Source organism: Diadema antillarum, unplaced genomic scaffold, assembly GCF_040938485.1.
Source record: "Diadema antillarum isolate AM-2024a unplaced genomic scaffold, OU_Dant_1.0 seq00000097_RagTag, whole genome shotgun sequence".
In the NCBI taxonomy this organism is placed as follows: Eukaryota; Metazoa; Echinodermata; class Echinoidea; order Diadematoida; family Diadematidae; genus Diadema; species Diadema antillarum.
The window spans coordinates 475,762-500,000 of record NW_027271186.1 but is presented as its reverse complement, the minus strand read 5'-3'; the positions used below and the strand labels follow the sequence as shown (position 1 = coordinate 500,000).

At 38.2% G+C, this 24,239-nt stretch overlaps 1 protein-coding gene across 2 annotated transcripts in view; it reads left to right on the top strand.

Annotated features, from left to right (window-relative positions):
• The first annotated feature begins 1,763 nt into the window (after positions 1-1,763).
• LOC139726694 (carbohydrate sulfotransferase 11-like) overlaps positions 1,764-24,239 on the top strand; it is a 74,017-nt gene continuing 51,541 nt past the window's right edge. For both annotated transcript variants that reach the window (XM_071637679.1, XM_071637678.1), the window contains exon 1: positions 1,764-2,163. The gene's annotated coding sequence lies outside the window, so the exon portion shown is untranslated. The remainder of the gene's footprint in view (positions 2,164-24,239) is intronic.

Here is a 24,239-nt window from a genome sequence, read left to right as displayed (position 1 = left end):
CACCATTCTAAATGATGTGAACATCGAGTGTGTACTTCTACATGTCTATTTATTACAATGAATAATGTTTTGCGCGCATGAATCTCCTCATTGATTGAGGTTTTGACATACAAATAACGCTGTGAAGCTTTTGTTTATGAACTGCTCACACCTTTGCTTCGATCCAATCATGATGACAACAAACATCTTGTCCTTATCAGAGCCTAATAATTTAATTTGAAAAGGTATCAATTAGGGAATGGAATAAAACTATTGAACTTCTATCATCTGTTCAGTCACTTATTTGGTCCTGACTGGCCTCTTTCGCCGATATTTGTACAGTGAAACAAGTGTTACAGGTTTAGTCATCCCTTTTAAACTAATTCTTCCCTTTCCCTGTACAACTAGTTATAAGACTTCTATCGAAGTGAATTTCTTGAAATAGTGTGAATGGTATAAATGCGTTAAGCGAACTGCATTATGGGTAAAACAAAGTCCCCTGTGTATAGTGATCAGTCATGTTGACACGGTTAATCCTCCTTCAACCTCTGTGATGATCCTAATGATAAACGTTTCCTTACCATATGTTCAAACTATATACATATAAAAAGTCTCCTGATCGATTTACGTCTTGATTCTGAACTTTAGTGTTGATGGCATCATTAATTATTATCATTGCTCCAAACAAACAAATTACGTCGAGTGAAATCGACAAACAGAATGTCCATGTGAAATTAACAAAGGACCTTTAGAAACAATCTGAACATAATTATTATGAGGACAATAAAGGGAGCTACACTCGAATATGGGATTTATTGGTGTTTAACGTACATGACGAATCAGCTACTAGCATACCATATGCCGCACGCCTAAGTGGTCGTCAATTGTATAAAAATGCACTCCCAAGATGACATCCGAGAACCACTTGCATACAGGGGCGGATCCAGGAATTCTGTAAAGGGGGGGGGGGGGGTAACTATTATTCTTAGTGCCACTTCCGGGTTTCATTTCATTTTTTCTTTTTATTTCTTTTGTTTTTAACGATAAATAAAGGGGGCGTGCGCCTCTTGCGCCCCCCTCTGGATCCGTCACTGACTTGTGTGGGATCGTACACAGATATGTATTTTCAATAATGCTGGACATTTTCATCGATATTATGGTATCAGTGGTCTGATACTTAAATCAATATGTAATTTCGAAATATCGCGGATCAATTTAAATAAATTAACTTACAGTTAGGAAGTTTCGTAGATGTGTTGTCAGTGGAAACTTCTGTTTCCATACAATGTCAGGACCTACAGACTCTCTTAGAGTCCACATTCAGTGCAGTTCACCGTGGCCATGGGTCGTTTTTCTTTGGAAACTTAGAAAAGGATGAAATCAGAACAGCTGAGAGCAATAACACGCATTATGACAGAAATAATATGATGTATTAAAATGAATCCGAGAAAAAATTCGAATGGTTGATCATTTACTTTATAAGCATACTCATAGCACACGCTCTCTCGTGAGTATAATGGGATATCTGAAAGAGAAGTCATACTGTGAAAGCCAAATGGGTTCTAGTGGTGATGGATCTAAAGGGATGGGGATGATGCTGAACTTCGATCATTTCACTCGTTTTTCTTCGTTTCTCAGCGACTTTTGTTCATTTGATGTAGCGTTAATTTTGCTTCTTTTGGCCGCCCATACTGCAGCGCTTTACCGGTGCGAGCTGACGCAGACAACAGCGCTGGATCCAGGATGGAGTGTATAGAGGCGTCATTTTGCCAGTACAGCTACAGTACGTCCACTACACATAACATGCAATGTACAGATGAATGCGGGCGGCGCGGTCGAAGAGTGCGAAGAGATAATCTCTGTGGAAGAGATAGATAGCTCACCACAGCTAGGCGCATAGGCACGACTCGCGATACGAATTGATTACTTTTAGTACTTCATTGCGACATGCTACCTTGAATTACAGGAACATGCAGCCAGCCTGACTTTAACGTTGATTCATAGCGTCGTTGGAAGCCTCACTAGTGGTCTGAAAACGACGCTAACTTGGGGATATCTTTCACCTTCGACAGGATTTACAGGTTTGCTGCGCTGCAACGGTTTCCTTCACGGCGGACGCCGGTGATCGCCCGCAGAGCTTGGTCGATACGTAGTGTTGACAGCCGCAGAGCTTCACAATAGCAGGTAAAACATCCGTACTCAGCAAATCAGCACCAGGGTTTTGTCATTGTCAAGCTTTTGAGTTTGGGGCATGGATTGAGAAAATATGTTGCAGAATTTAGCTGAGAGATATCACACAAATTAGATCTATTCCTCTGTTGTTGTTGTTGTCATTATCATTATTCTTGTTGTTATTGTTGATGATGAGTTGGTGGCGGTAGTATGCATGTGCTGCACAGTTGCTCGTAGACGTAGACCTACTTTCATACGGAAGTATTGTAGATCTACTACTACTAGCTAGGTTGCAAGTCTTGCTCGTACACCAAATCACTCACGACATGGTATCACGTTACCCCCAAGTCCTCTTGGGTCATGTTTATGTACGGTCACAGTCACTGTGTCGAGTGTTTTGGCACGTTGGATAAGGTCACGCAAGTTCAAATTCATTTCCACTCCAGGCTGCTTGCTTGTTGAATTAATGCCTCTGTCCTGTTATGTGTGGCAGCGTAGGACTAGGATATTGACATGACAGGATAAAAAACAACAGTTTGAGCCTAAATTCTTCATAAATGTGACTGGCGGTTTTTAGTTTTCTCCAATCACTGGGCAAATGGACTGATAATGTATTTCTTCAGACACATGTCATTATTATGTGTAGATCATCTTGTATTTATAATTTACCATTGGGAGCAGTAATTATGAAAATGTTTTAGTTATCACATTTGATGTACATCTTCTTTAGGTCAGTTATGTCACAAAACAACCAACCATATTTACATTTTACAATAAAGCCTAAAATATAAGGAGATATCACTATTTTTCTGAATAAACCATAACTGTAGACGGTTTATTCTAGAAACAATTTTATCATGACTATTGTTTACATTTTGTATATTTAACAATACTAAACATTGATCATTCTGATTTAACAATTTTACATTGGTTGTTTCTAATTCTATCCCTAACTCACATTATAGAACTATTTTGAAGCACTAAAGCTGGGTTTTTATTTCATGTGTAAATGATAAATAATGCCAAGACAACAAGACTAAGAGTAAGGAATTTCAACTTGTATCCTTGTTGACAGATAGGTGCTTCGGATCAATATATTCTGTTTGAACCAGATTTCATAGGAGTTTGATAATGTATGATCTGCTTTGTGCAAACGAGACTGAAAATTGCCATTAATACAATACGTGCACGTCATGTATATCTCGAAATGGAAGAGTCTCTCTCTCTCTATAGACAATCTCCATCAAAATCTCTTCAGTAAATGCACTGTTAAATAATTTAGCTATTGGTATCATGTCAATGCCAACGAAATGCATATTATCATCGTTATCATCATTATTATTATCATTTGGCTCTAGTAAGCATGAGACCTGACTAGCACTATATCAGCAAACTATAGGTTGTATATCGACCCAACTATGCCATTCAAGGTCGAGGAGGAAGGAATGACCAAAAAAATCGCTGAAAATACCGGATACACATTATACTTTAGCAGAAGTCCTGGTAGAGCACAAACATCCGCCATCCAGGCCCGTATAGGGTTTCCATACAATAGAACTGTATCCTTCCTTAACTTCCTAAACTTATAACTTGTTCCTTTTACCACGATAGACCTGTCTTGAAATTGTCATCGAAATCCATTCATAACTTTTTGAGCAATGCAAACAGACGAACAAACAAGCAAACAAACGCCGTCTCAAACAGTCTCCTGTAATTGGCTAGGGCAAGAACTATAGAGAAGTTAGACAAGTTAGAGAAAAGAAGCCACCACAGCGTAAATTATGCAACAGATGACTTCAGGTGATTTGTACTCTGTGATCCCGGTAATTTTGTATCGATGTGTGTGTGTGTTTATAGAAAAACAGTTGTAATCAGCTCCTCTATACTTGGGTGTATAGAGACTAGAATCAAAGCTTTAAATACGTATGGGGACCTAGAGTAAAACGAAGGTGTGACTGTGTTGCCAGGCTGTAGTCATGGAGGTATAAAAATCATTAGCTGTGATCCGTACCACAATGTGCTGATGAAGAGGCATTGATAGTAACCATTCATTACATGCACCACACACACAACGATCCTGAAAAAACAGCTGTTAGGACGTATAGATTTTCCCATGAACATGGGAATCTCCATCTTTTTAGAATGAGTACTTTGTTTTCCAGCTCTTCAAACATGTAATTGATATCCAAGATATTAACGGGATGATAGTATTGTTGGAGATGAGGATTGGGCTTAAATTTTTTTTTTTTTTTTTTTTTTGGGGGGGGGGGGGGCAAGATACCAAGAAACCACTTATGAAATAGTACAGACCATACCATTCTAAGAGGAATTCGAAGTTTATTTGATGAAATCGGTTGAAACCGTGTGCTTTCTATCGGATGTCGTAGTACTAGTAGCTCTCTTTCGTTTCATTGAAATAAAAGAGTCATATTACTTTATGGCAACGCATTTTGATTTGAATATTCTTGTATTTCTTCTGAGGAATATATACACACTTTCTTTACCGTCTTCCTGTTCTATAGATTTTGGTCTTTCTTCTGCCTTCTCTCCTCTAAGATATTTTCTAAATCATATCGTATTGAATACCTCTCTTAGCTATGGACTCTGCTTTGAAGCTTTGTATAGTAAGACATTTTGTTATTAGATATTTGTCTCAAAAGAAGAATGTTCTATTATTTAGTTATCAAAATATATAAATTATAGCAATAGCTTTACCTCATTTTGCCCTCATGCGTGATGGTCATGTTGGACAAAATCACAACATATTGTGACTGAGGTTATTCGTTGATTGTACTTGACGACACGTCGTGGTTCGCTGCAGGTGACTGATAGCAATAGTCAGCAAACGGTATCAACCAGAAAAGGCACACTGTGCCATATGCTTGAATGAATGAACTGATGTTTGATAGAAGATCAGTCCCAGGGATATAATGTTGACACTTCACTGTTCCTCAGTATATCGGCATTCATTGATTAGAATGTAAAAAAGGGATATGTACAACTTTAATGAACGTATATTCGCAATGATAAAGTGAGTAACGAGTGTGGTATTGATCTGTTCAAGATAAGTCAGATGTCTAATCTCTTGAAGCCAGACAAGATATTCGCGAACACACACACACACACACACACACACACACACACTGAAACTCACATGCTCATAATCTCTTCTGGGACGTGGAAGAGAAACTCTTCCACCTCCCTGATCTCTTTTGATAATAAATGTGTAATACTCTGCTTTGAGGGGCTATTATTCATGTTGTGACAACTGTACAGAACGAAGTTCACAAAGCACTTTGCTTAAAAAGTATAAGTAATTGGTGTAGGCCTAATTGTTCAGTCTCCGCCACAGAGAAGGAAGAAAAGTATTACTGGTCTGGACATACACTGCAGTATGTACAACATGATACAGCATGTGCTGTGCAGCGCCTTCGCCAACATCTCCCTAATGAATTTTAATCATGGAACGGTGTGTATCTAATCAGAGTAATTCTATTGGCGGGATGTCCTTTACCGGTGACCTGATCAGCATGTTCGTATAGGCTCTATTCGTCTGAGCATGGACCGACATGAAGAGGCGGATGCGAATTCCCTTGGCGGTTTATACCGCCCGCGTTCTCGATGGCATCATCATGAAACGAACTACGGGTATGCTTGCTATTCAACACTCATCGTAATTAATTAAATCCACGACTTCATGGTCAAGACGGGATTCTGTTGGCCCCGAGGTTTATAATGGGAAACAAGAAAATGGATAAAAGAAAAACAAGAAAAAAAATCTACAACTAACAAAGAACAGCAAATACATGTATCTGATTATGCATTTCAGATGTCGGTTGACGAAACTGTTTTGTTTCAGCTGTAATTCAACAAACTGTCCTCTCTTTCTCTTTCATTGACTGCCTCTTCTGCCCTGGTACCTACATAAAGGATCTGCCTACGTTGTCCAGACATTTTTCACATGGATATTATGCATACACATCTAACCTGTTTCGTATAGGCCCTGCTACTTCTTCCGATATATTGTAACCTACACCGCGGTCTCAACCTTCATGACCCAATCCCATTGGTTCAGTCTGCATGCGTGAATTTAGTTTCGAAGATACCGAGTGATAATCTGCAAAATGCATCGGGCCTAAAACGCGACGCAATGGATCTTGTTGATCTTATGACACATCGCGCGAGGGGGGCTCCCGAAACTATGGGACCTATACACTTCCCGCAAGGCCGCCTTTTCCTTTGCTTTGACGGATGCCACATTTTGGCGATATTTCCCCTTAGTGCCATGTAGTATCCAACGACGAGCATTGAGAAAGTGCAATCACACTGCCAAATTTCCTGTGAAATCTCGATTGCCAATGCCTGTACAACTGTATACGTTGATGCGAAGAAGCTGGTGTTGAAGCGCTCTCCATTAACAGTCTGCATGCGTATAGACAGTGATAGAGCTACTAGTAATCGGTCAGTGCCTTTTGTTGCTTGGTTATGTTTTCCTCTTGCTTGCCCACCCTACATCCCATTGCCCTGTCTGGCTCTGAAGGAATCAGTCCCTCCCTGCCAGACATCAGGACATCAAAAAGAGAGGTCATAAGAAAGAGAAAAGCGAGAATCCACCGACGATACCCTTTATACAAAATAGCATTTAAGCAATGTCAGTTTATTAAAATTCCGGAGAATAATGGGTAATTGCCGACACCGTCATTTCATGATAACGCAAACTTTGCAGTCCGAGATTCACCATAAACTTAAAAATTAAAGCAAGATACATACCGATGATGTTTCAAATTGCCGCGCTGCGTATTATTCTGGGCAAACATGTTTGACAGCATCAATGTAAGAATATAACTATATACTTAAAGATTTTATTTTATTTGGCTTACAATCTTGGACGCAAAAAGGGAAATTAAAGCAAACGATAAACACCACTTAAGGCGTTGATGATTTCAATAGATTTTTATGTTAATACGCTGAAACGAGTGGACTTGGCCTTATGTGCATTTCTGTAGAAAAACCTAGGAAGCACTCACTCCTGCGAGCGCTATGAACACACCAACTTACATTAAAGTCTGATCATAATTATAACTTCATTCATTAATAAAGGCTATTCATTGTATTTTATTTCATCACTGATGAAATATCCTTTTAAGCGTAATTAGGAAGCTTATTTTATTTTGGTCGTGGTACAGTGTATAACCTAATAATGGTCAATGAAAGAAATAAAATATAGCCTACAACCGATGCGTAATTTTTCTTTAAGGCAGACGAACAATAATGACTAAAACAGACGAAAATCGAATGCTTGTTTTACAAATCTATGTAATGAACACAATTTTGTATCGGCATCATTGGTGGTTCAATATACGTGCTGCTGAATTCTAAACACTTTCAAGTTCAGATTTATTTCAAGAAACGAGACTGCGTGCAACAGAGCGGGCTGCATTGCCAATGTAATGAGCCTTGTTTCATCCAGCCTGTTATTTCTGTTATTCACACCAAACATTTTCATCTCTGTATATCGTTCTATGCAAAAAATCGTTGATTCCAAAGTAGTCCATATTTCAGACAATATAGTTTGGCGCTCGTTGGCTGTTGTTATTATCAATATTGTTATTATTACACTAAAATGCAACTTTTTCATCTAGCTTTTTTAATGCTATATTTTATAGGACGACGAGAAAGAACATGCATCAGCTCGGTTCATTGTTACTTTATTTTTTTAATGAGCATTCGATTAAAGAGCGCAGTTTTTTATTCGCTTTTGCTCTCTTTATCAAAGATGACTTGAACATGGTAATTTTGGCATTTGAACACCGGTAAACGTTCGTGTTCCTTGGGGATTAGTGATAGCCTCCCGGAAGAGTGCGTTTCGAATCAACTGGCAGCGATGCGATGCCTTTATATCCACACGAAATCATGACAAACACAGGCATCAACTGCATGGGAAGCGAACTAGACTGGACCTTTTCGAACAGAAAATGAAAAGTAAACCAGGTCGTCGAATCCCATTCCCCTCACGACCGCCGGACAAGAGGGAATTATTGACCTGTAACAATCGGACAGCCCAATATTCTTTATATTGCTGAGTAGATTGGTATAACATTTTTTTTTTCAGATTTACATTTGTGTTTTTCCATTGCATTCCATGGATAAGTGACTTCTTGAAAAAGAGTAAAGTCAGATGAATATGGAGTGGACTTTTTCACCAACCTCCAGCAGGGATGTTTCGATCCAAATGTTTGTTTTTGTTATCAAATTCCTGTATTTTTCTTTCAATATCGGAAGTCATGCAAGTAAAAGTTAAAGTTTTGGATCAATATTTCAAGACCACATGGGATTGTCTTTGAACTTTCATTCCTTGTGGTTATAGCGCAGTAAAGCAAAGATTATACCTTCATAAGAACACACACGTGATGATACAACATTAACAAGCCATCCATTTTTGGACGCCGTCTGGAGACATAAATCATGATGCAATGGATTCGACTGGTTGGTGAGGCTTTAGTGCCTTGCACACACATTAGTATGTAACTACTGACGATATTATGATCAAGGACCCGATAATGGCACAAACAAGGAGGATTTATAATGGGGGACATGATGAGGCAAAATGAGTGTAGCATTGTACTTACATAATTTTATACGCATTACGCAGCAACAGCGTTATGATAATTGTAAGACTAGCACTTCAGTTGCCCATGCCAGATTTTTATACCGACACATTTTCACCAGATATTTTTATGAATGCTTAAGTTCCCGAGAGGAACAACAAAGTAGTTTCCTTTCTATTATTATGTTACTCGAATAAGAAAAAGAAAAAAAAAGGTCATCCTAGCGCAGTGCATAATCACGAAATCAAGTTTCCCCCATTTTTACACCTCGCACCGAATTAAAAACATGAAAGTAAACAGCAATAACGATGATTGGGATATAGGTCGTGTTGAGAGATGTATGCGATAACAAGGAAGTATGTGATACCTTCGTGATAACTACCTTGGTATATATAGAATGTGTGCAGTTCATAAATAATTTTACGTCTTGGGCGTGTATTATCAAGTATTCACAGCAGGCCGTGCATGTGGCGCGTTGCCAATCTTATGCGTTTCGCAAATACGACTTTCCTATACAAATAACATTGAAATAAATGACATAATTTTACTGTTTCTATCCCTCGCCCGATGAAAACAGAATAGGCATAATACGATATTAGATCAATAGCAGCTCATTATGTCTAACCCCTACGTCAGTACCAGCTCTAATAGCTAGTTATTTATTTTCGCAGATTTCTAACCTACAGTGTACACCGTATATATCAACATTATAGTTCATAGTTTTCAACATTTCGAAACAAGAAGATAATTCTCAATTTGTTTTAGCTTATCATTCCCATCGTATTAATCACACAATGATGTAGATGTAGAATGAAAATGTTGTATGTCCTATACGCTATATTGTAGGCCTATTGCTAACGCGATAGGAGTCATTCAAAGCCCACCAATGGTTATGCGTTTGTATATAGAAAGGAAAATCCAGTACAGCGATGAAAACTAAATCGAACACCAAATAGAACCTGCAATGACCGGACGCGGATCGCTTCATCCAAGGCTTGACAAGTGAAACAACGGTGATCATTATCAGTGTAATGATGATTATGAATGGTAATTACATGTCGTAGTCATGATGACATACTCTCTAAAAAATTTCGAGTGAATAATTCACTCCTCGGAAGGAGTGAATAAAATTTCACTCAATTAAGAGTGACTTTCACTCGTTGTCGAGTGAATTTCACTCTTGTAACGAGTGAAATTTGTGTGAAACCCATTCGCCGAGTGAATTCCGAGTGAAAATTAAGCCGAGTGAATTCCGAGTGAATACATAATTAAACGCATTTGGCTAGGCCAATAGAAATTGAGAATTCCCCTGTCATGTGTTTACTCTAAGCCAATCACCAGCCGCAATTTCCCCTGGCTTGGGCGCGGGCAGGTTTACCTGAAGAGCGACGCGTCGCCTGTGCGGCGCGTGGACTGTGACACTGTGTGCAATTGCGTGATGTGTGCTAGCTGTGCGTGTATTATGCATAGGATCACAGATTTACGTGCGTGTAAGTGCAATCGTGAGAATCTGAGCCTGGATGTCGTGATGGACAGGAGAAAATGTCTGTCTTCAAATTGAGTGGGGCGGAGATATTATTCACATTTTTGAAGGTAAGCAAACCATAGATCGATCTAATTATATACCTCTCCGTAAACGACCATTTATGTAAGTTACCTTTAGGGTTCTATACGAATAACCCCGGGCCCGTACTAGCGCTCCTTCGAACAATTAATGTACAATGGTTTGTACACAGTTAGCTATATGGGGCTGGTCATACCATAGAACACCTTACGAACAGCTAGAATCCGAGGCCGAAACTCAGCTGATGGTACACGCTAGGTGTTGGGATCTAATAATACGTTGAGTCTTTAGACAACACTTTAATTGTACACGTTGGGATCTAGGGCTAGAACTATTCAAAAAAAAAAAAAAAAATGAGTGATGAATGAAACGTTGGTCGTTTATAGTCATTGAATTGACATTCGTAAGCATATCATCACACAGAGATTACTGTGGTCGAGTGTAGAGATCGAACTTATACTATAGGGTCCTAACTGTTACTAAGCTGTGCTAATTAAAGCAATACATTAGAAGCGCCTAGCGCCAGACACGTACATTGCTATTGTTGAGTTGACAGCCGAATCACTGACACTGGTCTGTGTTGCCAGATGAGATGGTGATCTCGATCAGTACGGTAATAAAGAATGGTGAAATTTGGTGAGTTATGATTATTGTTCATTATATACACTGTATGTAGGCCCTAGTAAAAAGGACTTTTATTTGCCGCTACATTTGAGCATCCAAACAGCTGGGAGAATACCACGTACACTAGCTCCCACGTCATGTGTCGTGATCATCTACTACTGTACAAGGTAAGAAGTATGATGCGTGTACTGTTCGTGTTTAGTGTTGGTCCACGGTGACATCACACTTCTAGCTGAAGATCAGCGTGCTCACACATCATGGAGATCGATCCCCCTTGTAGCAGACGATGACTGGTACTATTTTCAACATTGTTTTTTATGAAAGTTACAGGTGACCTTAGGTATTGAAATTTGGCAGAGATCATCTTTGGGTCTTTAATTCTAACATTAAATATGCTGATGTAGCTAAAAAGTAATTAGGCCTACTAGCTTTTGTATTGGTGCTCACTTAGTATTTGTGTGGACAAAACAACTGCATATTGTCTTGTGGAAATGAGTTCTAAATACTTTTCTGAACCTTGTGTTTTCATACTTTCCTCCAGATATTAAAGGACGTAGACATGACAGCTCTTCGGGAGTGATTTTAAAGGAACTCGGTGTAGGGGTCATCATTTGGAGAACAAAGACAGATATTGATAGCTGTACAGTCTCTGTCACACGAAGAGGGTGCAGATCACCAGATTGCAAAGTACCAGATGTGGTCATACAATGACTAGCCATTGAATTCAGGGTTGACGAATGCTGGAAACACCGGGCCAACATCAGCGAAGGAGCCTCTGAGATATGGACTTCCATTGCATTAACCCTGCTGTAAGCTATTCTGTTGTTTTCCACAATGATTAATGAAGGGAGACTAGTTTGAAATTGATTTATATTTATTTTACATTCTAGAGTCTTAGTAATTACATAAGAGGCTACATTAAGAGACTGAATGCTTGGTTGGTTTTATTTTGTTTGAAGAAATGATTTTCAAGATACTTCATGGAGCAGTTTTGGAGCTGTCCTTCCCTCTGACAATGAATGTCTTGACAGGTTAGTACTTGTATTTACAGTGTAAGAAAAATGTGTACCGTGTACTTGCCGTATCGACAGAAGTGAAAACCATGTTATGGTCAGTCTTGAGTTGTGTAAGTAGAGCTGTTGCTTATGTCAAATATGTATGTTAAATGATTTTGCTCTTCAAGTTTATAATGTAAACTGGAGGAACCTACTATCCTCATGCCATTTGTATTATTCATAAAACCATTAAATTTTACTTATTTGCCCAGGAATTCAACACACACATCACTTCAAGGGGGAAGAGATACTTCAAAAGCTGAGGGAAGGAGTTCTGACTGTTCCGAGGAGACATCTGCACATCAAGATCATTGCAGCATATTTGTTGTTGAAAATGGAAGCAGAAAACTGTACAGTGTAAGTTCAATTATTTAAAAAATTATTATTATTCATATATCATTATTATAATTTGAAAATTGGTCTGGAATACCAGTTTCCCATTGTCATGTCTTGTACTACAATGTACATTTCCATCCAATATATAACCATGTAATTTGCCTGTGCATTTGTTTTGTTGTTTTTTTTTTTGGTCTTCTCAAGTATAGAGAAAAGCAGACTAAAATTTGCTCCCCCCCGCCAAAAAAAAAAAAAAAAAAAAAAGAAATAAAAAAATAAAAAAAGGAAAGAAAGTAGAAGGGACCGGTAAGTATAACATTGTTAATGAAGTGATGGTTATAGATTTAAAAATAAAGACTGGTATACTTGTATGAAACATGTAAACAGAGTGTACGTACAAGACTCCACGCTGACTTATTTTCGTGGTAGCCCCATCGGGCCACATGTATATTGATTTGATAATAGTCCTAATACTTATGATTTAATCATCACAATGATTAATAAAAAAGTGGGAGTTGATGTGCCATGAAGTTCAATGGATAATCACATCTTGTATAAATTTTTTCTACTAACTGTGCACATTCACACTTAACCTATCTGCATGAAATTGTCATATGTATTAACTGATATCTAGTTAAGTAGCAATAAATGTATTTGAAACAGTGGTACTGAATAGCAATAGAAAGTAATGCCAAGAAAAAAAAAAACATAAAACTAGTTCAGCCCCTTAAAAGATTAAAATGAGGGCCACATTTCTGATGTTTGCGTCGTAGAATATGATTAACATTTTTCTTGCTTTCTTTTTAAATTCAGATACCAAGTAGTGAGCAAAGGATGTTGGAGCCAAGGCAGTTGCGATGCAGTACCCCACTTTGTGAGACACCACACAAGGTGCAAAAGGACATGTAAGTTTATACTCGTAAGTTTATGTGATCTACAACTTTTTTTAGCCCTCTTTAGCAGAAAGATTAAGTGACATACATGGTATCTTATTCATCTAGCTTGCAAAAACTTCAACATTTTCAACTTTTCTCAAGAGCTAGTGGACAGAATTAAGCAACCAAACGAGGAGTTGATCATCCTTGTTTAGTTAGGGGGCAAGGACCCAAAGTTTTTCAGATTATGGGCATGACCCCCCCCCCCCAAAAAAAAAAAAAAAAAAAAAAAAAGATGACCTTTACAGGGAAATTGCATGTATTTCTTAATTAACTCATTGTGCAAATATACAGGCAATGTGGGGATTGTGATGTACCTTCTCATAGATGTCTAATAAAGTTGTGTGCAGATTGGCCTGATTCCATGACTTAGGTTCGATGAACGTTAACTTCAACGTAACGTAATGTAACTTAAGTTCCAACATGCCAGTTGCGCCGTTCATTTATAATAAACCTATTCTCGTTTTCTTCCATAAGAATGCCACTACATGTATTTCTACTGCTATCAGATCTTCATCAGTTATAGTCAACTCTGTGCCAAAGTAAAATTTGTTGAGACTCAAGAAAAAGCTTTGACTTACAATGCATTTTTATATTTCAGGAGTATACCTGTATGGCAAGGATCATGGATTCATTGAGTATCGTTTGAAGACCTTGAGGAGCTATGACACCACACATCACCTCAGGCAGAGAGAGAGAGAGAGAGTAGTTGCAGCTCCCACCAAGCCCCTGACCGAGCACCATTCCAACGTTAGATTAGAAGCCCAATGAGAAGAGACAGCTACCATCGGTGTATAGGTCTAAATACCCTTGCTTTTTCCTCTTTTGAGATACAGCATATGCTCCTCTGACGTTGGAACTTACATTCTTGTTGAAGAGTCAGCCTCATCAGGCTCAGCGGTAGTTTAGCATGAAGCTGTTACCAGGATGTACTGCAGCACTTCAACATTAAAAGTAGAACAGGGCTCGCCGATGAAAAGAGTTTGTTGCATAGAATGTGTGATTGTTAATGTTTTAAATTGTTGATTGTGGTATATACTAGTAACTGGAAATAGTTTTGACTTATATAGTCAAAAAAATCTCCTCTTCATGGCCACATGTTAATCAATACATTCATCTGTGAGGTGTTCCAAGCATATCAAAAAATCTTTGGCCACACACAGCTTGGCATTCCGCATGATACGAATCTGGCTGCGCTCATGATTAAGCACCCCATTCTCTCCAGGCAATTCTGACTTGCTTTAGTAAAACCTTTTTATAGTCTAATATCCAAGAGAGAAAACTGTTGACAGACACTCGTATGTAATTTTTTTTCTTTCCCTCATTTTTTTTTTTTTTTTTTTTTGGGGGGGGGGGGGAATGCTACAAATAGCAGCTAAATAGTAGAATCTTCCAATGGTCATCCATGCTCTTGGGATGAAGATCATGTCTGCATGGTGTGATTAATTTACCACATACCTTTCTCCCCCTTTGATTAGCATTGATGCAGTACAATGCATGTGCTCAAATTTATTGCATCCATCTTCTTTGGAGTAGGGGTAAAAATCTTTTAAAAAAATAAAACAAAATTGATGGGAATCATTGATCCCTAGGGTTACGGGACCCAGAGTTATTTTGTACATTTTCACCTTTATGTAATTGATGTACTGTACTTTGAAAAACTTGTGGGTAGAAGCTCAATTGGTTCAACTTCTTTTTCCACGAAACATCTGCAGCCCATCATTGATAAATCCACGGCATTAGAGTAGATGGAGTTAAATAGATTAGTTCACTAATGTGCCAAGTCAAACTTATGGATAATTCTTCCCTTGATCTCGTAACAAATTATTAAGATAACCTGCAACTGACAATCATATTTTGATATAGAGTGTTAGCAGTGATGTCACAATTGCCCACCATAAGGCTGCGTTCACATAGAAGTATACTATTTGGGTATTTGGGGCTCGTTTTCGAGGGCACGCGAATAGCTTGAATCGAACGATAGGATTTCCTAACACCGGTTCACATAAGAGGGCACTATTTGAATGTACCAAATAGCATAGAATAGTATAGCAAAGTGGGAAATGAGCTTGTTCGATTTTCTTGCAGTGTATACCGTCTCTCGTTTGTGAAATAATGACAATTTTGGTCTGGATTTGCCCTTTAGCAAAAATAAGCATGTAGACTGACATTCTGATGCAGTTTAGAAATTGTTAATAAGATTTGGTGGGATGTAGGAGGAAGAAATCCTCACTGCATGGGATGGCGAGTTGACAGTGCGGGTGATGGTGTACTGATGGGTGCCCGAATAGCGAATACCGTATACCGTATACTTCTATGTGAACGCAGCCTAATGAAGTCAATTGCCTAAACCGACTAGAAATCAAGACTGCATACAAAAGCTGCAGCAATGTTTACTTCAGGGAAACCTAAGGCAAAAGAACACCTTTGTTAGAGAGGCATGCATGAATGAATATTGATCGCCTTTGCTATGGAAGCCACCATTATGGTGGCCAACATGACGTCACATGAAATCACTCTATAAGAAATTCAGTTTGCATGCATTAGTTGTTGCTACATCTGGCAAAAGGATTACAAGTGTTCAATATTGTACAATGATGCCTTATTTAGGTGAAGAAGATCAATGATATGATACATGTTGTGTCAACTGTATTGATTGCAATTCTTTTTCCATAAAAAGTAGGCCCGGTTAAGGGGGGGGGGGGGCTACGAGCCCTCCTCCCCTTTGACATTCCATGCCAAACTTCATGAAGGCATGATTATTTTGGGGGGTTATTGATTGTAATCAATAACATAAATATTTTCATGCTGGACGTGTTGCTGACAAATTTCATTGAAAAGGCAATGAAAAACACAAAGTAAGAAACAAAGAAATACATGAGTAAATAGAAAAAAATAGATACTTCAGAATTTTTTGATGGCACAGTTTTTATCTTTCATTTGCTATGGACACTAGAAAGAATATTTACACAAAAAACAAAAAATGTGCCTTTTTGGAACTTTATTTATGGCAAATGGTCTGATTTCATGCTCAAATTAGCATAATTTAGCCAAGTGACTTTGTTGTTGTTGTTGAAAATCAACATTACCGTTTTATAGATTATGTCACAGGCAATTTGTGTGTGGATTTTGTAATGATCGCACGGTTGATGGCCGAGGTCTGGGGGGTTCCAGGGAGGCCCCCCTCTGGCTCTATCATCTACATAAATACCCCACCTAAAGCCTACTTAAAGTCAAGACCATGCTTCTCTGATCGAGTATGTTTAGGTATTTGTACAATGTACTTGTAGAGCATCACTGTGTTACATGACAGAGGATCCAAACTTGATTAACCATGCAGTATTGAAAATTTCTGTATTTTTGTCAATTTTTCGAAGCAATCACAATTCCTACTACATGTGTAATTGTTTTTGTATCATAATATAGATAATGGTGACTATACTTTGCAAGTCTTTTGTAGCTTATCATTGAACATGCAATAATTATATTCACTTGTAGTCGAAAATTAAACATGTTCAGGAAGGGTACTTGTAAAATTTTTCACTTTTGCACAAACTTTATGAATTTGGCATATTTTCGGGGAAATGTGTGATGTTAATATTTGAAGAGTTTGTTCGCAAAAAACGATATGTCCATTTTTGAAGATTTTGAAGTACGGTCTCTGTCATAAAGTACAAAATAATACCTTTTAAATCATATATTGGTCACTACATATAAAGGTACATTTTTGAAGTTATGATCAAAAGAAGCAAACATTTTCTTATTATTCTCTTTATTTTTCTTGACCTTTAATCGCAAATATCTCCATTTGGCACATATGGACTTACCAGTTTTTGCAAACAAACTCTCCATTTGTAGAGCTTTGGGAATGACAGCTAGAATAGCATATTTACAGGGATCTTGTGATGATTATGGTGACAGTTGTTCTTAAATGATAAAAATATGTATAATTATTATTGGCTACATAATTCATGGAAAACCAGATACTCAGCACATGAAGACTGTTTGTAATGGTGTACTGCTCTGCAGTTGAAGTTTAGATATTTCAAGAGGTATATTCCTTTTTTTAATTTCAGGTGATCTAGTGGACATCACACATTATTTAATATAGAGAATCAGCTCATTAAAAAAAACCATAACATGCGTAGCATTTAGTATATTATCTTCTTATATCCCCCTCAATGCTACTTAAAGAAAGAATAAATTAATAAGAAAGAATGAAACAACAGCCATTTGGATTACTAGCTTATACAGTAAACCTCGGATAAGTCGACGTCGAGTGAGTCGAAAATCACTTAACTCGAAGTAAAATAAAAAGTCCCGATTTTTCCCTATGTATATTCTCTAAGAAATATTTGGATAAGCCGAAGTACGAGAGTCGAATTTCGGATGTGTCGAAGTAAAACATTCAGTCCCTTTTGTACAAAATGCACGTAGTTTACATCACTTGAGCCGAAGAAAATTTATCTGGCATTCTCATTACATTTAGAGGAGAACAAAAAAATCGGCATGTTGCAGAACCCCGTCCCTGACTTGCTGCAGTAAGCATGCACACTCACCGTACCGCTCCGCACGCATGTCGAATGCATACACATCTGTACATGTATACACACAGCACATCGATCCATACTTTATCCATATACACACAGCACATCCATACTTTATCCATGTCAAGCCAGAACTCCTTGGTCAACCAATCGCTGCTTTAATATTTTGATGACAGGCCAGGTAGGCGGAGCCTGTTTGTGCGTGCCCGGCTGGCTGTCTAGTTTTGTTCAATGGAGGTGAGATGGGCCTGGGAGAGTGTTTGTCTCAGGGTAGGTTGACAGAGATGGCTACCTATGTTGCACCATAGACATATAGCACATGCACATTGCCACATTAGCGCAGACATTCTCAGAACTACGTTTAACTACCAGTATTGATGCAAATTCCATGTTCAATTTAGAACAAGAACATTATCTTCGAGAACAGACAAATTTGAATGCAAACACACACAAGCACACACACACACACACACACACACACACACACATGCATGCAAATGTACTATAACACATGTACATAACTGTGAGTCGAAAAAAAAATCGACTCTCGCGAGAGTCGAAGTTCACTTAAGTCGACGCATTTTTGTCAGTCCCGAGAGCTTCGACTCATGCGAGGTTTACTGTATTTATTCAGTTTCATGTATTGATCCAGCTCGGGTAGGAATCACTTTCAAAACTGGAACACAAAGTTGGCAATGCACTGGGCTACCATTGCAGTGGTGGATCGTTGGCTTCTAAATACATGCATTAATATTAACAAATATCTATATTATGAACGTTGTTTGCTGTTTTTGTTTGTATCGGTTTGATTGGTATTCATTATTCCAAAAATGACTCCAGACCACCTAGATTATTCCCAAATTCATCACCATATTGTCACTTTTTCTTCCAGGGTTGAATAACTAGTGCACTGAGTGCTGTGATCAATGGTGATAGAGATGTGTGCTCATGTGAAGTGTAATTCCGTTTGGGATTGAAAAAAGATTGAAAAAGGATTGGAAAAAGAGTGAAAAAGGAGTGAAAAACCTCCGGAGTTAAAGAAGAGTGAATACAATAGGAGTGAATTGAGAGTGAGAAAGGAGTGAAAAACGACTGACAAAAGAGTGAAATACGTCAGGAGTGAATTTAGAGTGAGAAAGGAGTGAACATCCCACCAAAAACATTTCCGTCTTTTTTCACTCTCTTTTGGAGTGAAATTTCTGTTCACTCGAAATTCACTCCACTTCTAGTGATCCTTGACGTCACTACCAAGGGGAGTGAAAATCGAGTGAAAATTCACTCTTTCTTTTTTAGAGAGTAACAACAACGGAATGATAAGACCGTAATGATATATCACTGTGGTCGTTCTACCCAAAGCTATAGCGCTGTTTCCCCTTCATGACCCTGTCAGGCGAGGAGGTATATTGATCGAGGTGAGAATTCAGCTTTGAATTTTGTGTGAGATGATTGAAACCATTATGAAATGTTGCAAAGCATACAATTCTAAGAGGAATTTGATGTTTATTTGATGACAATCGCTTTGGAAATGGCTGAGACATCCCAACGCACACAAAAAAGCGATTTTGATAAGAGGTGGGTCCCACCTTTTATTAAGATCGCTTTGTTTTGGATATATCAGCCATTTCAAAACTAATTTTCATCAAACTTTGAAATCCTCTAGAATTACATGGTCTTTCATATTTCATAAGAGGTTTATCATTATCTCAAAAAAAGAAATCATCATCAAGAAATGTTGGAAACCTTAAACCCCATGTCAACCGAAACAGTATACCCACCCCTTTAAACGAGCCTGACCTGCTGCTGCCCGATGCTCTTGTAATGACGAATAAAATGAAAAGGTTATTGTAGAAGAGATGGAGAGTGCGCAGTATATCCACATACTGTATTATATACTGTGTGGCTCGTCGGAAAACTCGTCATTATTTTGTCATTCCACTCTCAATTTGTGTGCTGCACTGCACTGTGTAAGGTTTGTTATTTATTATGGACCTGCTATGGGAGGGTTGAATATGGTTGAGCTTTTTCCATGAAGAGCCAAATGTTCGTACTTGTATGTACCTCTCACCATAGTTTTTGTCTCACCTGCGTAGCGGAAGGGTGACACAGGCGTTACTATTCCGTCGTCGTCAACGGTATAGTGTACTGTCAAACTTTCCACAGCTTTGAGCTATGACGATATATACGAAACTCACACCACAGTATTTATACCTAATCTAAAAATGTCAGTAAAGTGTGAATATGGGTGAAGTCCAACAAGGTCAAAGGTCAAAAGGTCTATGAACTTTCCCTGATAAGCACCGTACTCACCCAATTTTGGTGTACTCTAAATAACTTTCTATATACAGCTTTGAGCTATGACTACGAAACTCACACCACAGGTCTGTATACATCACCTAAAAATGCCATTCAAGTTCGATCACGGGTGAAGTCCGACAAGGTCAAAGATCAGAAGGTCAATGGAATTGCATTGAAAAATGCAGTACTCCGTTATTGGGGTGTACTCTCAATAACTTTCCAGAGCTTTGAGCTCTATATCAATGAAATAGGCACCACAGACATTACCTGAAGATTGAGTAAGATATTTTAGTAAAGTTTGAATATGGGTCAGTTCTGACAATGTCAAAGATCAAAAGGTCAGTGAACTTACATGATTATACTCGCTATAAATTTCCCTGTATGTTCGGGAGCTTAAAAAGATGATATTCCAAAACCGTATAAAAATTGCGATTTGCAGGCGAGACATTATTTTCTTTGGCGTTTGCCTTGGCCCATTACCAAGACATAAGCTCCTTACATCAAACTCTCATTATATTGCACGTAATGGAGAATCCAAACCCGTTCATCATCACCGCGTCGTGCCTTGAGGCGTCAGAAAAAGCTGTTACCCGTAATTGGGAGTAATCATTATACTGCATCAGAATGCAAAGAGCGGGGCTGGATGTCAGGAAGAAAAGGGATATATAGTGTAAGGAGGTATCAAGAAGTATGAAAGAATGAGTGAAAGAATGTGTGTGTGTTTGTGTGTTTGTGTGTTTGTGTGTGTGTGTGTGTGTGAAAGAGAGAGAGAGAGAGAGAGAGAGAGAGAGAGAGAAAGGGGAGGAGGATGGGTTATAAAATAGAACGAGGAATGTTCGCGTGCATTTTAATTTTACGAATTTTGCGAGAGCACAGATTTGCGAAATTAAAATGCACGCGAATGTTCTTGTCTACACTGAATGCATTGAATGGTGCATAAAAGTAATTCGAAAATTTGGTGCCGCGTATTAAAAGACCGTCGGCTAATTCGCGAAGATTTCATGCCGCGAAAATATTTTGCTTTATGATAGAGTATGGGGAGAGGGATAAGAACGAAAGGGGAGCAGGTGTCATTATGAACTAAAATTTGTGATTGATGCTCTGCGTGCAGGTTTAGTCCAAGTCAATAATTGATTGAGTTTATGATTAAGAAAATCTCCATTAGCACAGGCACCCATGCATGCAATACAATTATGCACTTAGAGTAAACGGAGGGGTGGGGAAGTTGAGTTTTAGAATGTGGATGTGAATAATATTGGTCATGCTACACTCAGCAAAAAAAGAAAGTAAACGCTTTTTCAAGTTTAGATTTCTCATAGAATATTTTGCTGAAAGCTAATGTATATACCATATTGAAGGTAATTTAATTGACTATCAACTTGGTAGGTCAACAAAAAGGGAAACTTAACGCATGAGTAAACACATGTGTTTTTCTCTTCCAGGGCACAAGAGTAAAAATTGCAAAACTGAACAAGTTGTCATTCATGCGTATGTGATCTTCCATAGAACAATAAGAACAAACAACAAATTCCACACAAAAAGAAACATGAATTCAGTTGCAAAAACAGACCTTTGATCTCTATGATATCTTTAAAGCAAAAAAAAAGAAAAGAAAAAAGAAATCAATGAAGGCTAAAAATAATGGAGGAAAATAAAGCATCTAATGTCAAATCTAAATTCAAATGAAATAAGAGAAGAAGTAATAATTAACAAAAAAATTGTACAAATTTGAGCTTTTTTTTTCCAAATTAGGAAATTGTAAATAATGTTTGGTTCTTGATATTGTCACATGGATTTTAAATCACTAGTTTAAAAGAAATAGATATTTAAAAATTCTGCTCATTTAACCATCTTTATGCTTTTTATTCCCTATGTCATTTGAAGTTTGACAGAAAATTCTTATTTTTCCCCCTTAGTCTCCCACTTTGTTTTTCTAAGAGGTAATAGAGAGACAAAGAGAACAAAAACGTATTTTTCCCATTTCATTCATGTCTCTCATTGTGTTAAACTGGTCTTTTGTTGTCAATGTTATCGTGAAGGGCATTTGCAAATGAAAGAGAACATGTCAATTTTGCAATTTTTAATTTTGTACCTTGGAGGACAAAAACGAATGTGCTCACTCATGCGTAAAGTTTTCTTTTTAATTAACCTATGAGCTTATAGCCAATTAAATTACTTTTAATATGGTGTATAATACATTGACTTTCATAAAAATCTTCTATGAAAAATATATTATGACCTCGAAAAAGTGTTTACTTTCTTTTTTTTGCTGAGTGTATATGGGCATACAGATACTCGTGGCGCATGGCGTTTACGTTTAAATTAATCAGCTTCAATCACATTACACACGTATAATTTTTTACAGCTTTTCTTTTCTCTTTGGCTACCGTCCTTTGAAGTACCGTAGGCGGCGTATAGAGTGAAGTATTTATTGATTAGAAATAACGGTTTCAAAGTAATGCAGACTTTGGATGAGACAAAAATGAGGTTTACCATAGCCGACACATGGAGATCGGCTCAATATTGGGACTCGACCTTTGACGCAGTAATGGGCACGAAGGACATAATAGGATCCAGGCCTCATGTCTCCGAATACTGTAGCGTTCCGTATAATTGGGGCGGGGACGGTAGCCCATGAGGGACATCGAATCAGTGCGGGGAAAATGATGCTACATAGGACTCTTTATTATGTTTTCCTCCCTCCCCCTTCTTCGAACGGAGTGACCCCAATCATGGACCTATAGGTCCATGCCCCAATCTACCTGTGCGAGTAAGGTCAAAGGAAATACGCGAAAACTTGATCCTGTGGTTATTGAATTACACCGAAGTAAAAAGGCTCATATCATGAATGGATGCTCTTGCAGTTATCAGTTTCAAAGAGAGCAGATTGATAGTGACAATCAACATGCAGCTGGCATGCCCTCTGAAGATTATCTTTATTTTACTATAGTATTTTATTTCATTTTTTTTTGTCCCCGCCGAACGAGTTCGAGCAGGGGACTATGAAACGGGCTCCGTACGTGTGTGTGTCCGTGTGTCCGTCCGTCCGTCCGTGTGTCCGTCCGTCCGTGTGTCCGTGTGTGCGTCCGTGTGTGATCAAAATCTTCAATTTGCTACTTCTCTGTCATTTATAAGCCAATTTTGATTCTGTTTGCTTTATATGATAGCACTACATGGGAGCTTTGAAACTTCTACACAGAATTTCAGTCGTGACCTTTGACCTTGACCTTTGACCTATATTGTACATTTTGCTACAAAATGCTACTCCTTCGCCATTTCTAACCCGATTTCGATTCCGTTTGCTTTATATGATGGCACTAGGTGAGGGCTTCAAAACTTCTACACAGAATTTTGACCTTTGACTTCTTTGACCTTTGACCTTGATTTTTGACCTATATTGTACATTTTGCTACAAAATGCTACTCCTTCGCCATTTCTAACCAGATTTCGATTCCGTTTGCTTTATGTGATGGCACTAGGTGAGGGCTTCAAAACTTCTACACAGAATTTTGACCTTTGCCTTCTTTGACCTTTGACCTTGATTTTTGACCTATATTGTACATTTTGCTACAAAATGCTACTCCTTCGCCATTTCTAACCCGATTTCGATTCCGTTTGCTTTATATGATGGCACTAGGTGAGGGCTTCAAAACTTCTACACAGAATTTTGACCTTTGCCTTCTTTGACCTTTGACCTTGATTTTTGACCTATATTGTACATTTTGCTACAAAATGCTACTCCTTCGCCATTTCTAACCCGATTTCGATTCCGTTTGCTTTATGTGATGGCACTAGGTGAGGGCTTCAAAACTTCTACACAGAATTTTGACCTTTGCCTTCTTTGACCTTTGACCTTGATTTTTGACCTGTATTGTACATTGGCTACAAAATGCTACTCCTTCGCCATTTCTAACCCGATTTCGATTCCGTTTGCTTTGTGTGATGGCACTAGGTGAGGGCTTCAAAACTTTACACAGAATTTTGACCTTTGCCTTCTTTGACCTTTGACCTTGATTTTTGACCTGTATTGTACATTGGCTATAAAATGCTACTCCTTCGCCATTTCTAACCCGATTTCGATTCCGTTTGCTTTATGTGATGGCACTAGGTGAGGGCTTCAAAAC